This window comes from Elephantulus edwardii, unplaced genomic scaffold, assembly GCF_000299155.1.
Source record: "Elephantulus edwardii isolate Elephantulus edwardi_28Jun2011 unplaced genomic scaffold, EleEdw1.0 scaffold00171, whole genome shotgun sequence".
NCBI classification, from domain to species: domain Eukaryota; kingdom Metazoa; phylum Chordata; class Mammalia; order Macroscelidea; family Macroscelididae; genus Elephantulus; species Elephantulus edwardii.
In genome coordinates this window covers 5,831,495-5,846,695 of record NW_006399921.1, presented here as the reverse complement: position 1 = coordinate 5,846,695, position 15,201 = coordinate 5,831,495, and positions in this window count along the sequence as shown.

Genomic DNA, 15,201 nt, shown 5'->3' with positions numbered 1-15,201 from the left:
AGACATTATGCTAGGAAAGGTGGAAAGTCAGCGAAAGAGAGTAAGACTTTCAACAAGATAGATTGATGTGGTGGCTCTAACAATGGCTTCAAGTGTAGTTGAGATGGTGAAGGTGATACAAGATAGGCCAAGTTCAGATCTGTTGTTCATGAGATTGCAATGAGTCGTAGTCAACTCAATTGCACATAACAACCACCACCTTTATAGAAGCAGACTGCCACCTATTTCTCTCATAGAGAAGGCTTGAACTCCTCATCTTTCATTTAGAATCTGAGCACTAACCGTTGTTCCTCCAAGATGCCTCAAAACTGGTACTACTAGAAGGAAGGGCAATCACCTCCCATACGATTTACTGCCTCTGAAAACCTGCTGAAGGGTCAATTATGGGTTAGTTCAGATTGTATGCTACTCGACAATAACAACATACCTATACATGGAGAGTTCTGATGGCTTAATGAGAAGGAATTGGGCTGCTAACACAAAGATTTGCAGTTCAAGTCCATCAGCTGCTCCACAGGAAGAGAGATGGGTAACCTTCTGTGTGATTAATTGCCTCTGAAAATCTCCTGGAGGGTTGATTCTGACTCAGTGGTATACAACAACAGTTGTCAGAGGGCTGGCTAACTTGCAAAGCAAGATTAGCCCTGTACTGTAAAACCAGCAAGACTAATTCCATCTTGGCTAGAACATCTGTTTGTCAATAAACAACTCAAGGAAGCAGGATGTTCATGAATAGGAGTGACCAAAGGTCTCAGACCTTAGGGAATGTTATCTATGGAAACTCTTTGTTTCTTAGAGCTCACAATAAGGTATGCTGGAAACCATCTTTGTATTGTGCTGAGGTCTGTGAGAGTTAATGTTTGACCTGAGAGTCAACATCTCGGACAGAAAGAGATAATGTGATTGCTACTGCAGAGGTGCTTCTAAAAACCTATATATGCTTTTCAAAAAATAAAAGTCTTTGCTATTTGTCATAGCCTCTCTGCGTCTTCATTCAATCCTAGCCCCTTCTCTCATGGAACTGTTTTGATATATCGAGGCTGGACCTCGATAAACAATATACTATAGCAGGGAACTGAGGAGACTTGGTGGTAAGGAATTTCACTACGAAAGGCAGAAGTTTCAAATCCTCCAGCTACTCTGTGGAATAAAGATGAACAATCTCCTCTGTGTGATTTACAGCTTCTGAAAACCCACTGGAGGGTCAGATATGAGTTAGATCTGACTCCAGGGTACATAACAACATCCCCACACTAAGCAAGAAGATGTAGGAGCTTTGTGTAGCCCTGTACCTTAGAAATGGCCCCAGAACTCAGAGATCTAGAACTCCAATTCCAACTCAGCTTGATCCAGAAGTCCTGTGTGCTGCACTACACCACTCTGCCTCCAGGACCATGCGCTGCTGCTGGTCCTGGATCAGGCTGGGGTATCTGATGCTTCCTGGGACTCTGTGGAGGCTAGAGGCATTTCAGGAGGCCCATAGTACCCCACGAAGGACAGAGGGCTTCCCCATTCTACATACACAGAGGACAAGTAGTGCTTTACCTAATACCCCCAAAACCTGACTCCAGAGGTTTAACTGTGACCTGGGAATCTCAGTCCAATATGTTGACTGGAGATGAGAAATTCTGTGCATCTCATGACACAACCTTGCTTGTCGAGAGTAGAACTTGAAGCACTCGTTGCAGAAGATCAAGGAATAGAGCCTTCAGTTTGGACTGCATATCAATGTCAAGAAAACAAAGATTCTTACCACTGGACCGATAGGCAACATCATGATGGATGGAGAGGAGACTGAAACTGACAACAGCTTCGTCTTGCTTGGATCCACAATTAACACCCTTGGTACTAGCAGTCAGGAAATAAGGAGACACATTGCACTGGAAGAATATATAGTTTAGGAATCTCTCCAAATTATTGAGGAGTAATGATGTTAGTTTGAGGACTAAGGTGTGTCTGTTTCTAACTATGGTCTTTCTGATCATTTGCTCTGCATCTGAGAGCTGGACAATGAATAAAGATGACAGAAGAAGAACTGATGCCTTTGAGCTGTGGTGTTAGAAAAGAGCACTGAGCATCCCATGGATGGCCAAGAGAACAAACAGAAGTCTTGGAGAGAGTGCAGCCAGAGTGCTCTTTGGTGACAAGAATGTGAGGCTTTGCCTCACATACTTTGGACATGCAGCTAGGAGGAGCTATTCCTTGGAGAAGGACATGATGCTGGGAAGGGTGGAGGGTGGGAAATAGCGGAAGACCCTCAACCAGGTTGATTGACACAGTGACTGCTGCAATGGGCTCTAATGTGTCAAAAAGTGTGAGGCTAGCACAGGATAAAACAGAGTTCAGATCATTTGTTCAAAATGGTGTATTATGCTGAATGAACTCAGTCCCACAAGGATAAATATTATATAAAACCATTATTGTAGAGTTAGTATAAAGATCCAAGAGGAGTGGGAGAGGTTGGAAGCAGAGGGATGAGGATGTGCTGGGAGAAGGGGGGATTAATCATGGGATTGTACAATTTGTTGGGTAGGGGGTGAGGGAAATTGAAAACAATGTATTCAAATTGTGTAAATAAACTAGTTGTTGTTGTTGAATGCCATAGAGTTGAGGTCAACTCATATCAACTCTATGAACAAAAGACCTAATGCTTTTCCATAGCTATCATTATTTCTCCAAGTTTCTAGAGCTTCCGGAGGCATGTGGTTTAGAAAGTGGATGCCACTCCTGCCTCCCAACCTGTAGTAGAAAATTATTTGTTGTTGTTGTTATGTGCTGTCGAGTCGCTTGCGACTCATAGCGACCCTATGTACAGTAGCCCTAAACTCCGCTCTGTCCTGTGCCAATCGCACTGTCTCTGACACTCCCATCCCAATTATCCCAGTCACTGAATCAATCCACCTCATAGAGGGCCTTCCCCTCCTGGGCTGTACCTCCACCCTCCCAAGCATGATGTCCCTCTCCAAGGACCCGTCTCTCCTCACAACATGTCCAAAGTATGTTAGACGGAGCCTCAGAATCCTTGCCTCCAATGAGGAACCCGGTTTAACCCTTTCCAGGACAAATCTGTTTGTTTTCCTAGCAGTCCATGGTATTCTCCATACTCTTCTCCAACACCACAGCTCAAAGGCATCAATTCTCCATCTATCCTCCTCAGTCATTGTCCAACTCTCTGATGTATAACAAGTGATTGTGAAGGCCATGGCCTGTATCAAATGCACCTTAGTCTCAAGAGAGACACCATTGCTCTTCAGTACTTTGGAGAGGTCCCTAACAGCACACTTTCCCATGGCAATGCGCCTTTTAATTTCCTGGCTACTGGTGCCAAGACTGTTGACTGTGGAGCCAAGCAGACTAAAGCTGTGTACAATCTCAATCTCTTCACCATCCATCCTGATGCTGCCAACTGGTCCAGTGGTGAGAATCTTTGTCTTCTTGACATTGAGCCTCAATCCATATTGGAGGCTGCAGTCCTTGACCCTCTGCAGCAGGTGCTTCAGGTCCTCTTCAGTTTCAGCAAGCAGGGTTGTGTCATCTGCATAACGCAGATTGTTGATAAATCGTCCACCAATCTTGACCCCACATTTCTCCTCATAGAGCCCAGCCTCCCGGATAATCTGTTCTGCATATAGGTTGAAAAGGTATGGAGATAGGATGCATCCCTGGCGTACGCCCTTCCCAATTTTGAACCATGCAGTGTTCCCGTGCTCTGTTCTGACAACTGCCTCCTGGTCCAAGTATAAGTTTTGCATTAGCACGATCAAGTGTTCTGGTATTCCCAATTCTTCTCAGAGTCAACCATTAAAAAAAATTTTTTTTCTATAATTATTTTAAAAAATAAAATTAAAAAGTTGCTATTAGTTGTACTTGACAACACCTAACAAAGCATCTCACTGCTCTTTATCAGTCTTGGGCTAATCCCTCAAACCTGAATCTCATGCCATAGAGTTGATTCTGACTCAACAACCTTGTAGCACAGCGTATAACTACACCACAGGCTTTCTGTTATTTTATATCTTTACAAAAAGCCAATTGCCGTATCTTTCTCCTGTAAAGCTGCTACAGGGTTTGAACCCTAGTGCTCCTTGGGAGTTCACTGTAGGAGCCTCCTGCCTGGGGCTGTGCAGACTGCCAAGCTGTGTTGCTGCCAGGGTTGGTGCTTGGGGAGATCCAGAGAGAGGTCAGTTGTGTCTGTGGCTACAGGGATGCAGAGCGGTGCTGGGAGGGGGCTGACACTGCCTGGGGGTCTGAGTGACAGGCAAGCAAGGGATCTTTGTTAACTGACACTTGGGCCTGGATAGATCTGTATCCCCATTGTATGCAGGAGCATACCTTTAGCAGCTGACCAGAACCTACTCCAGCCCTCCCTTTCCACTAGTAACACTGAGGAGTGAAATCCCTCATCAGGAAACCAAGAGAATGGAGAACACCATGGGGAGAAAAAGGCCCCAGGCCAACCCAGCCCCCAGGGCAGAGCGGCTGGTAGGCAGGCAACTGCCTTGCTCCAGATTCCCAATCATACAGAAGGACCCAATATGGATGGATTCCAGCGTGGTGAGATCATGAAATGGCCCAGTGTGGAACCAGTCCATCTCTCCAGATGAAGAGACTAGATCTGTCCAGGAAATGAGGGCTTGGGAAAGCATTTTCCTGCCCCTCCCAGCTGCCACCACCCTCATTACCTCTCACCTGATCTGAGTTACCTTGACTGACCTCTCTGGCTCTCAGACTGGCTGCAGCCTAGACTTCACAGCACCACACACTGACTTCCCAAGTCCAGCTTGGCTCAGGCACTCTTCCCATCCAGGTCCCAGGGCGTGCTGAATTGCTGGCTGGCCCTTCCGCCTGGCACCCCTGGACACCCAGGCTTTGGCTTAGCCTTCCCCTCCCACTCAGGCCTCCTGGAAGACTCTCTGCTGCCCCTCCCCCCATGTACCATAACCATTCTCACCTGCCCATTCTCATCTTCCATCCGCCGCCTGCCCCAGACCCACCTTACCTGGTTCCATCTATCTGCCAAAATGGGACTGACCTTCAAATCCATTTCAAGTGCTACCCCTGATTCCACCTCTTGCAGCCTTCAACCTGCTGAAGCTAATGTTTAAGGTCCTTAAGGGCAGGCTCTGTAGGGTCTTCATTGTACTTCCAAATGTCAACACTACCCCTCTATTTCCTGCAGCTCCTTAGCCACATTTAAAAAAAAAAAACCAAAAAACTCAAACTCAATGCTGTAAAGTTGGAACCAACTCACAGCTGACCTTCTAGTGCAATTGCAGAAGCTATAAATCACACAGGAGGGGACTGTCCACTTTTCTCCATCGGAGCAGCTGGTCTGTTTGAACTACGCCTGTGGGTTGGCAATGCAACTCCTTAACCACTAGCCACCAGAGTTCCCTCACAAGTCACATAGGCTGTTGTTAATAAAGGTTATTGTTAGGTGCCACCTATTCAACTCTGATTCACAGTGTCCCTGTGGACAACAGAACAAAACCCTGCCCAGGTCTGTGCCATCTTCATGGTCTCCGCTGTCCTTAGAACACTGTTACAGCCACTTTGTCAATCATCTTGCTGATGGCTTCTTCTTGGCCAATGACTCTCTACTTTTCCAAGGATGGTAACAGTCTCTAGGGACTGGCCTCTCCTGAGAAGTAATGGTTGTTGTTGTTGTGATATACTGTCGAGCTGGAATCAACTTGTAGCCAACCCTCTAGTGGATTTTCAGAGGTGGATTCATCACACAGGAGGGAATTGTCTACCTTTCTCCAGCAGAGCAAAAGGTGCATTTGAACCATGTGCTTTTAGAATGTAGTTGTTGCTGTTGTTGTTACTGTTGTTGTTGTTGTTGTTGTTGTTAGGTGCCGTCAAGTCACCCATTACAACCCCATGAACAACAAATCTGAACCCTGTCCTATCCCGTGCCAGCTTCACACTCACTTACCTGACACATTAGAGAGAGCCCATTGTGGCAGTCATCGTGTCAATCCACCTGGTCAATGGTCTTCCTCTCCTTCACTGAACCTCTGCCTTTCTAGGAGTCAGGTACCTCTCCAAGCAATAGCCTCTTCTAGCAACATACCCAAATATGTGAGGTGAAGCTCATCATCTTTTCCTCCAAAGAGCACTCTAGCTGCACTTTCTACATGACACATTTGTTCTTTTGGCAGTCCACAGGATGTTCAGCGCTCTTCAAGACCACAGCTCTTATTCTATATCTTTATTCCTTATCCAGCTCTCATATGTATACCAAGTGATCGAAAAGACTATGGCTAGAATCAGATGCACCTTAGTCCTCAAACTGACATCATTACTCCTCAATACTTTGGAGAGGTCCCCAACTGCAGATTTTCCCAGTGCAATATGTCTCTTGATTTCCTGACTGCTAGTACCAGTGGTGTTAATTAAGGAACCAAGTAAGATGAAGTTGTTGACAGTTTCCATATTTTCTCCACCTATCACAATGCTGCCTATCCGCCAGTGGTAAGAATCTTTTTCTTACCAAATGTTGAGATGCAATCCATATTGAAGGCTTTATTCTTTGATCTTCTGCAACAAGTACTTCAAGTTCTACTCACTATCAGCAAGCAAGGTTATCTCATCCGCATAATGCAGGTTATATTGACTAGTCTCCCTCATTAATAGGATGGCAGCACTGAATTCAGGTATGATAGAGCCCTCAGGTACATGAAAGCATTTTTGTGACCCTTGTAAACAGGAAGTTCTGCCTCACATCTAGCCTAATTCCACCCTGCTTGTAGCTCATTTTCATTCCTCAGTGGAGAAGGAAAGCAGTGGATTTCTTCCCCCAAATAATAACCTTTCTTAGGCTTTAAGACTATTATTAAATCACCTTTGAGCCACCTTTCTCCTTCAGGCTAAATAATCCCAGTTCTTTTCATGTTCCTTCAAAATGTCATTCCTTGCCCTGTAATTATCTTGGCAATACATCTGAATTCTCTCCAACTTTTCCACTCCCAGAATTAAGAAGGGGCTTCAGAGGGGAAAGGAAGGAGTTGGAGTGAGGACCTGACCTGTGCCAAGAAATCTCCCCCGCTGCCTCTGATCTTCAGAGCAACTCAACAAAGTAGCAGCTCATCTCCCCGTTTTACAGATAAGAAAAGAGAGGCTCAATACATTTGGCAAAGCTTCTCAGCCTTGGTACATTTGGGGGCAAATAATCCTCTATTGGGTCGCCTAGTGGTGAGTAGTACAGTGGTAAGTGATGTTAAGTAATGGGATTCTAACTAAAAGGTCAGCGGTTTAAGCCCACTAGCAGCAACTCGGGAGAAAGATGTGGCAGTCTGCATCTGTAAAGATTTGCAGCCTTGGAAACCCTGTGGAGTAACTCTTATCTGTCCTTCAGGGTCTTTACGAGTTGGGATCAACTTAGCAGAAGTAGGCTTGGGTAGTCCTATTGGTGGGGGTGGATGGTCCCAATGATTGCATGATGATTAGCAGCATCCAACCTCCATCCACAAGATGCCAGTAGCAATAACACCCCATGCTCAGTTGTGAAAACCCAAAATGTCCCTCGATGTTATCAAATGTCCTTTATGGGGAAATGCATTGGCTCAGGGAGATTCTCCAAAGATTTCTGAGCGTGTAGAGAAGAGAGACTAAAATCAGATATGTCAATCTCCAAAGAATTTTCTTTCTACTCTCCTCTGCAAGAACTACCTGTTCCAATAAATGAAATAATATCATTACTCTAGCAGTGGGCTCAAGCATGGCTGAGATCATGAGGCTGGTGCAGGATGGTCCTAACCTGTTGTTCTTAGGGTCACCGCGTGTCACATTTCACTGAATGGCAACAACGCCAAATCCTAATTCCTCTTTGGTTCATTGAGATCTAGTGATGGATTGCTGTGCTCGCTCCAAGTCTGACTCCTGCTCTCTAAGTTTCCCCACATTCAATTTGAAAACAGTTAATGTTAAAACAGTTAATGGGTCCACTGTGACCATAGGAACTTTTTTAAAGAAAACTTTCAAGAAATTGTTCAACATCACTGATTTCAAGTCTGCTGCAGGAAAACAGGCACCTGGGAGCTGAGAAAATAAAAAATGCGTTCTCCTCTTCTGAGAGTGAAAGGTCTAACCTGGGAGCTGGGTATGCATGTTTCTAACTAAAAAAAAAAAAAACATATACAGATTGTTCTCGCATCTTCCCCATGAGTCGCTATGAGTTGCCTGCGACCCGAAGGCACTTAACAACAATATCAACATAGAGAGAGAGATCAGCTGGCCCAATGGACAGAAAGCGATGCTACCAAGCCGAAGGTGGGTGACTTTTAATCTGTGCCCTCCGGCCTGTCTTTCATTGTTTTTGTTCAGACTTTCCTCTAGGTCGTATAGCCCTGGTGTACAAGTTGCCATACAGCGATCACTTGTGGTTGCTGTGAGGCTGAACACTGTGACACGGATGTGACAAATGCATTAATGGTTGGTTACCCAATGCGGACAGAGAGTGGGGTGGAGCTCCCCGATTAAAACAAGCTTGGAAGGAGGAGTGGCAACTTCTGTAATAGCTTGCCTCTGGAAATCCTATGAACCTGGAGAGGATGAAAGGCACCCAAGCGTCGAGGACTCTCCTTCATAGGGTTGCTATGAGTCGCCTGCGACTCAACGGCACTTAACAACAACAGATTGGTCTCGCATCTTCCCTAAGCAAGCTGTTGGAAAGTAGAACACTGAGTCCGCCGAGCAGTTGCTTAGGTTCAAGATGCCAAGCAGTCAGTTGAAGGAGTCAGCGAGACCAGTCTTTGGCACAGTGAAGACACTGCCATAACCCAAAGCACATCAACACTGTGGAATGCAAATGGTGGGAAGACATGTGTGCTGGTGGGACGCGCAATAATGGAACTGGGTGTTTGTGAGCCACATGGCCCCAGGAACCGTGTTCTGTTCCCTGCTCCCTGTTTATCTCCAGGTACCAAAGGTGGAGAAAGAAAATGCCACGTTTGTATATGATATACTTTCTCACTTATTCTCCTTGGCGTTCTTCAGAAGCCACATTAGGCCTTCTTGTTCTGCCTTCATTTCTCTCCATCTGTCAAAACCTGACTGATTTTTCAAGGTCCATTTAAATGCTGCCTCCAGCCTTCTTCCCCATCAACTCCCACCAGCCACTCAGTGTAGGCGAGATTGCTAACGCAGTCTGCCGACGGTCTTACCCAAACACATTTTATGATTTCTGGTTCCCACTACTCTCTCTCATCCTTTGTTCCATGTGTGTGTTTTGGGATGCTCCTCTGTGTCGGGCACTGCTTTAGTCACTGGGGACGCATCAGCACACACAGCAGACAAAAGCCCCTGCCCTCGTTCTTCAGGGGCTTGGTGAGAAGCTCTGCTGGCATTATTTCTTTGAATGCCTTTGGCCTCACAAGCTTCATCTTAAACCTAAATTGCCTTAATTCATACCTCAGCCCCTCCAGGAAGTCCTCTCTCTTCATCCTAAGCAGGGACACTCCTCACTCTGAAACTCTGTTGTCTTTTCTTTACTCAGTTTTCACTAGTGGGATAAACAGATGGTGGGGTTGGTTGCTAGTCAAAAGGTTGGAAGTTCCTGTCCACACAGAGGTACCTCAGAAGAAAAGCCTGGTGATCCTTCCAAAAACCGAACGCTTATAAACCTTACAGTGCACAGTTCTGCCTAGACACTGACGGGGTCTCCACGAGTCAGAGCAGACTCAGTAGTGACTAGTTCATATTCTTACCTTTCCCGTGCATGCTATGCACACCGCACACATTCACCATTGCCTAATCATAGTGTTAGCAGCGAGTCAGTCCTATTTCCCAACTAAGGTGTGCAGTCCCAGGAGGCAGGGACTGTGTAATCCCAGAGCACCCAGCAGAGTGTCTGGCACAGGGAAATAATAACAGCATATTAGAAAAAATAATCATAATAACCACTATTGATCTCATGCTTACAAAAGACCAACTGTTGTCCTAAGTGCTTAATAAATGTCAGCTTGTTTGATGCTGACAACAAGCCTGCCGGGGGGGTGGGACTTTCTGGGGAAATATAAGCACGTGTGGAGGAGGCTGTGGCAGTGGCAGTGGCAACGAGACTGTGTGTCGGGGGAGCAGGTGGCGGTGGAACCCTGGCTGTGCAGCCAGAGCTGGAGTGGCGTCCTGGCTCTGTCACTTACCAGCTGGGAAACCTTGGGCAGGTGAGCGGCTTCTCCTCCCTTGACTTTCGCTTCCTTCACTATGAAATGAGGACACTTTCAGGGGCCACATCCAGGAGGCAAGAGTCAATGACATGAATGAATGAATGACTGCATATATCACACCTTCAGCACAGACTAGAAGCACCAACTTGGAATGCCAGCTGCTGTTCCTTTTATATCCCCCTTCCACCTGTTTCCTGTCCTACTCCTGCACCAGTGCCCCCAGCACACACCTCCTTTCCACATCCTCAGTCTAGCAGAGGCAAATCGGAGTGCAGCACACTGAGAAGACGCTCTTCAGTTGCTATCTTATTGCTCCTCTTCCAGCAAGTGAGCCCTGAAACAATTAGATCCCAGACGTCACGACTCATTTGGAATAACCCAGGACCCCGGGACCAGAGAGAGGTGCGGGCACTGAATGGGTGTTGGCATTGAGAACTTCGGGATAGAAGGATGCAAGGGAATAGCCCAGAAAGCCTGGCTAACAAGGGAGATTGTATAGCTCTTACTCTGCAGTTACAGATACCAGCTGGGCTTTTCCATTAGAAATCTGATACTGCTGTCTGAGAAATATATATCAAATGGGCTCAAAATGTGGAAATCATAAAGTGATCTCCCAGAGGAAGCCAGCTTTGTTTATGGCACTACCAATGCCAAGGGCTCCTTCGTCGACGGCCTCTTGGTGTTGTTGGCCTAGCATCCAGCCATTATTCTGTCCATGTTTTGCAGGCTACCGGGAGTATCAACAAACTCTCTACATTTCACATACTTTCACAGCCACTGGGACACGTGGCAGGCTCCTTCTCCCTGGCTTTCATCTATGTATCCATTCATTTCTGCCTGCAGCAGTGAAGCATCAATTATACACTCCAATTATGTGATTACACATATTTTCACTAATTAATAAGAATTCTTGCTGCTCATCCCACCAACTCGCATTGGAGGACCGCAGAGGGCACTGGGGAGGGTAAAGCAGAGTGATGGTAACACACAGCTCTGCTGCCCGCGAAGAAGTGAGGAGGCCTGCAGAACTTGTGGAATGAAAAGGGAGCAGAGACAGCACGTGATGGGCCCCTCAACTGGAGCAGCATCTGAGTCATGGCTGCATCTGCAAGGAGTTTAACAGTTGGCTTTGCCTTGGTCAAGCGTTTGCTCTCTTGAGACTCACAGCACACTGGGGTGAGGGTGAGATCATTTTGTTTTATTGTCCAGAATCCTATGTCAGAGCAAAGCAAGGCTTGGAAGATCATCTGATCTTTCCTACTCATTTTTAAGGGACAGAGGCTGAAGTCTCAGTACAGTATCAGCTACAAGTATACCTCAATATCATGTCTATTGTCAAATTCAATCATCAAAGCTATACTGTGAGGTGAATTTTACCATCCTCACAATGCTCAGAAACTTGGGTCTTAAGATTGGCTTGCCCAAAGCCATAGGCTTATAAATGACAGAGCTGTGACTAAACCCAGGTTCCAGCACATTCCAAAGCCAGTGCCCTTTTCCTTGTGTCATATTGATAACACAGCCAATTAGTTGCAGAAGACTTAAGCATTTTGATGCACATGACAAATCTGTGGACTTTTGGAATACAAGATAAGCCAAACTGACAAAGAGAACAAGGCTTTCCATGTGTAAGCTGAGCCTTCCTAAAGCCAGCATTCACTTTGATTGGTGCAGACAGCAATCCTAATGATGGGAGAATCAAAGCACATTTCAGATTGATCTGATTGATCACTGATGGGCTTGATCGGTTCAGGTCAAATGGTTCGTCCAGGCTGTTAATTCAATGGATGCAGGTTGAGTGACGTCAAGATTATGCCTGCACACTCAGCAGCAGACATCAGGCAAAAATGGGTCTAGAAATCTGGTGAACATGGACCTGCTCCCCTGCTGCCCAATTGCATGAGACCATGACCAAGAGAGAGAGTGGGGCATATTGGTACCACAACGCCTAGCCATGACACCCCAAAATGGATAGAGGTTTTATATTGACTCAGAAGTTCTTTGTTCATTCTCTCCGTATTGATTCTGCTGGCAAGAGTCAAAAACTTCAAGCTTCAATGAACTAGGAGAGGCTGTGCAGGCTCAGAACTTATGCCCAGGAACAAGTAAATAAAACAAACAAAAGTGAGGCCCTGGGTTCACCTTCTCTCTGTCAACTGTCCACCCTACAAGCATTTGTCCAACTGAAGAGCCCAAAAGAAAGGGGTATCCACTACCCAGTGGAGTAATTAGATCACAGGAAAGGATCTGAGGGCCCTGCTTGTCACCTGCGCTACCTGCTTAGTCTAGAACAAAATTACACCATTCCCGATTTTGAGCTCAGAGGCCAGATGTGAGTGCCCCTTGCTCTCACACCCACAGCTCTTTGTCAGTCCTCTCTCATGGAGCTGATTTGCTACGCCATGTATTAATTTTTTCCATAGACATTTCCAATCGCAGCTATTAGAGGTTGAGAGAGTTGGTATTAAGATCTTATTATGTAAAAAAAAAAAAGGAAAAGATGTACAAATGGCTAATAAGCACATGAAAAGATGCTCAACATTATTAGTCGTCAGGGAAATGCAAATTAAAACCACAATTAGATACCACTACACATTCATTAGAATGGCTAAAATGTACAAGAGTGAGATTCTGAATGTTAGCAAGGCCTGGAACAGCTCCACGGGCTCTGCACAACCCCATTCCATGGACTCTCCTTCACCACACGTGAGAGTGTAAAACACAACCACAGGCACTTTGAAAAATAGGAAATTTCTTAAAAGGTTAAGCATACCCTTATCATACAAAAAATCCTCTGCTGCTGAGTTATTTCCAACTCAGAGTGACCCTCAAACTGGACTTCCACAGCTATAAATCTCTGTAGGAGGACACAGACCATCTTTCTCCCACAGAGCAGTTAATGGATTCAAACTATGCACCTTTGGCTTAGCAGCCCGATACGTTATTCAGTCCACCACTGGAGCTAGGACTCTACAACCCCACACCTGTGTTTTTACCCAAGAAAAAGATTGAACTGTCAACTTTTTCATTTTCCTTGGGTCTACAATCAACAACGTTGGTACCAGAAGTCAAGAAATCAAAAGATGAATTGTACTGGGAAAGTCCGCTGCTGGGGACCTCTCCAAAATACTGAAAAGCAGTGTTGGCAGCCTGAAGACTAAGGTACACCTGATTTAAGCCATGTTATTCTCAGTCATTTGCTATGCATCTGGCAACTGGACGATGACTAAAAATGACAGAAGAAAGCTTGATGTCTTTGAGTTGTGGTGTTGGAGAAAAATGCTGAGTGTCCCATGAACTGCCAAAAGAACAAACCCACGTGTCTTAGAGAAAGTGCTACTAAGATGTGCCATAGAGGCAAGGATGGTGACACTCCATCTCCCTTACTTTGAGCAGGTTGTCAGGAGGGGCTAGTCCTTGCTGGGAATGGGAGAAGGTCAGCAAAAGAGAGGATGACCACAATGAGATGGACTTACGCAATGACTGTAACAATGGGCTCAAACATGTCAGTGATCATTAGGATGACACAGGATAGAGCAAGGTTCTGGTTTGTTGTTCATAGGGTCAGATGCAATCAGTGGCACAAATGACAACACGAACCACTTGTAACATCATGGATGAATCCCCAAAATAAAATACTGAAAGATGAACACATACTTTCATTTACAGGACACTTTAGGAATGGCAAAACTAATCTATAGCCTGTTACTGAGAATTCTATTTAAACCCTTAACAGCCCCATGATACAGAGAAGAACTTCTCTGCGGGGTTCCGAGGCTGTCATTTTTATGGAAGCCATTATCTTTCTCCTGATGTGCAGCCAGTGGTTTCAAACCATCAGCTTTGCAGTTAGGAACTGAGCACTTCATGACTGAGGCACAGGAATCTTTACCCAACCTATAATGGAAAGGAATCAGATCCGAGACTCACTAGGAAGGAGCACAGGTGAGCCTTAGATATGACAGGAATGTTTCATGTCTCGACTGAATTCTAGAGACTTAAAATACATGTCTAAATTATACCTCAGCAAATTTGAGAAAAGGATATTTATAAGATCATTGTTGTTGTTGTTGTTATTGTTGTTGTTGCTAGGTATCATCAAATCAACTCCAACTCTTATAAACTCTTGTAAACAGATCTGAAACTTGCCTATCTCATACCATGTTTAAGAGTACTATGAACAATTTTTGATTTGGACTTAAATTGTCAACCTCAAATTAATTCTATTTAAAGGTAACCCACATTTAGATTAAAAGGAACATATTACCAAATAAGTGTTCAAAAGAGAACACACAGACATCCAATAATGCTTTAACGATGGAATCGGTCACAGGGACCCAGAATAACAAGAGTTTCTTCCAAGAGTCTTCACAGAGATGAGTCTATATATAAAGGAGGAAAACAAGATGAGCCAAAGCTCTGCCCCTATTGCAAAACTCCAGGAATTCACAACACTGAGCCATGTCAAAGTTTCCATTTGCTAGAACAGGGTGGTTTGACTTATCTAAATCCAAATAAGTCTGTAGTAAAAGACCTCTTCAAATTACTGAGGAGCAACGATATCAGTTTGAGGACTAAGATGCACCAGATTCAGATCATGGTCTTTTCAGTCACTTGAGAGCTGAACAATAGATAAGGACGGCAGGAGAAGAATTGATTCTTTTGAACTATGGTGTTCAAGAAGAGTGCTGGATATTCCATGGACTGCCAAGAGAACAAACAAACATGTCTTGGAGAAGGGGCAGCCAGTGCTCCTTGGAGGCAAAGATGATGAAGCTTCATCTCAAATATTTTGGGCACGTTGCTAGGAGAGGTTATTCCCTGGAAAAGGACATCATTCTTGGGAAGGAAGAGGGATGGTGAAGGAAAGGAAGAGCCTTAGCCAGGTGGATTGAACAGTGACCATAGCTATGGGCTTAAGTGTGACAGAGATTGTGAGGATAACACAGGATAGCACAGGCTCAGACCAGTTATTCATAGGGTAGCCTTGAGCCCACTCAACTCAATGGCACATAACAACTACATCTCCTAT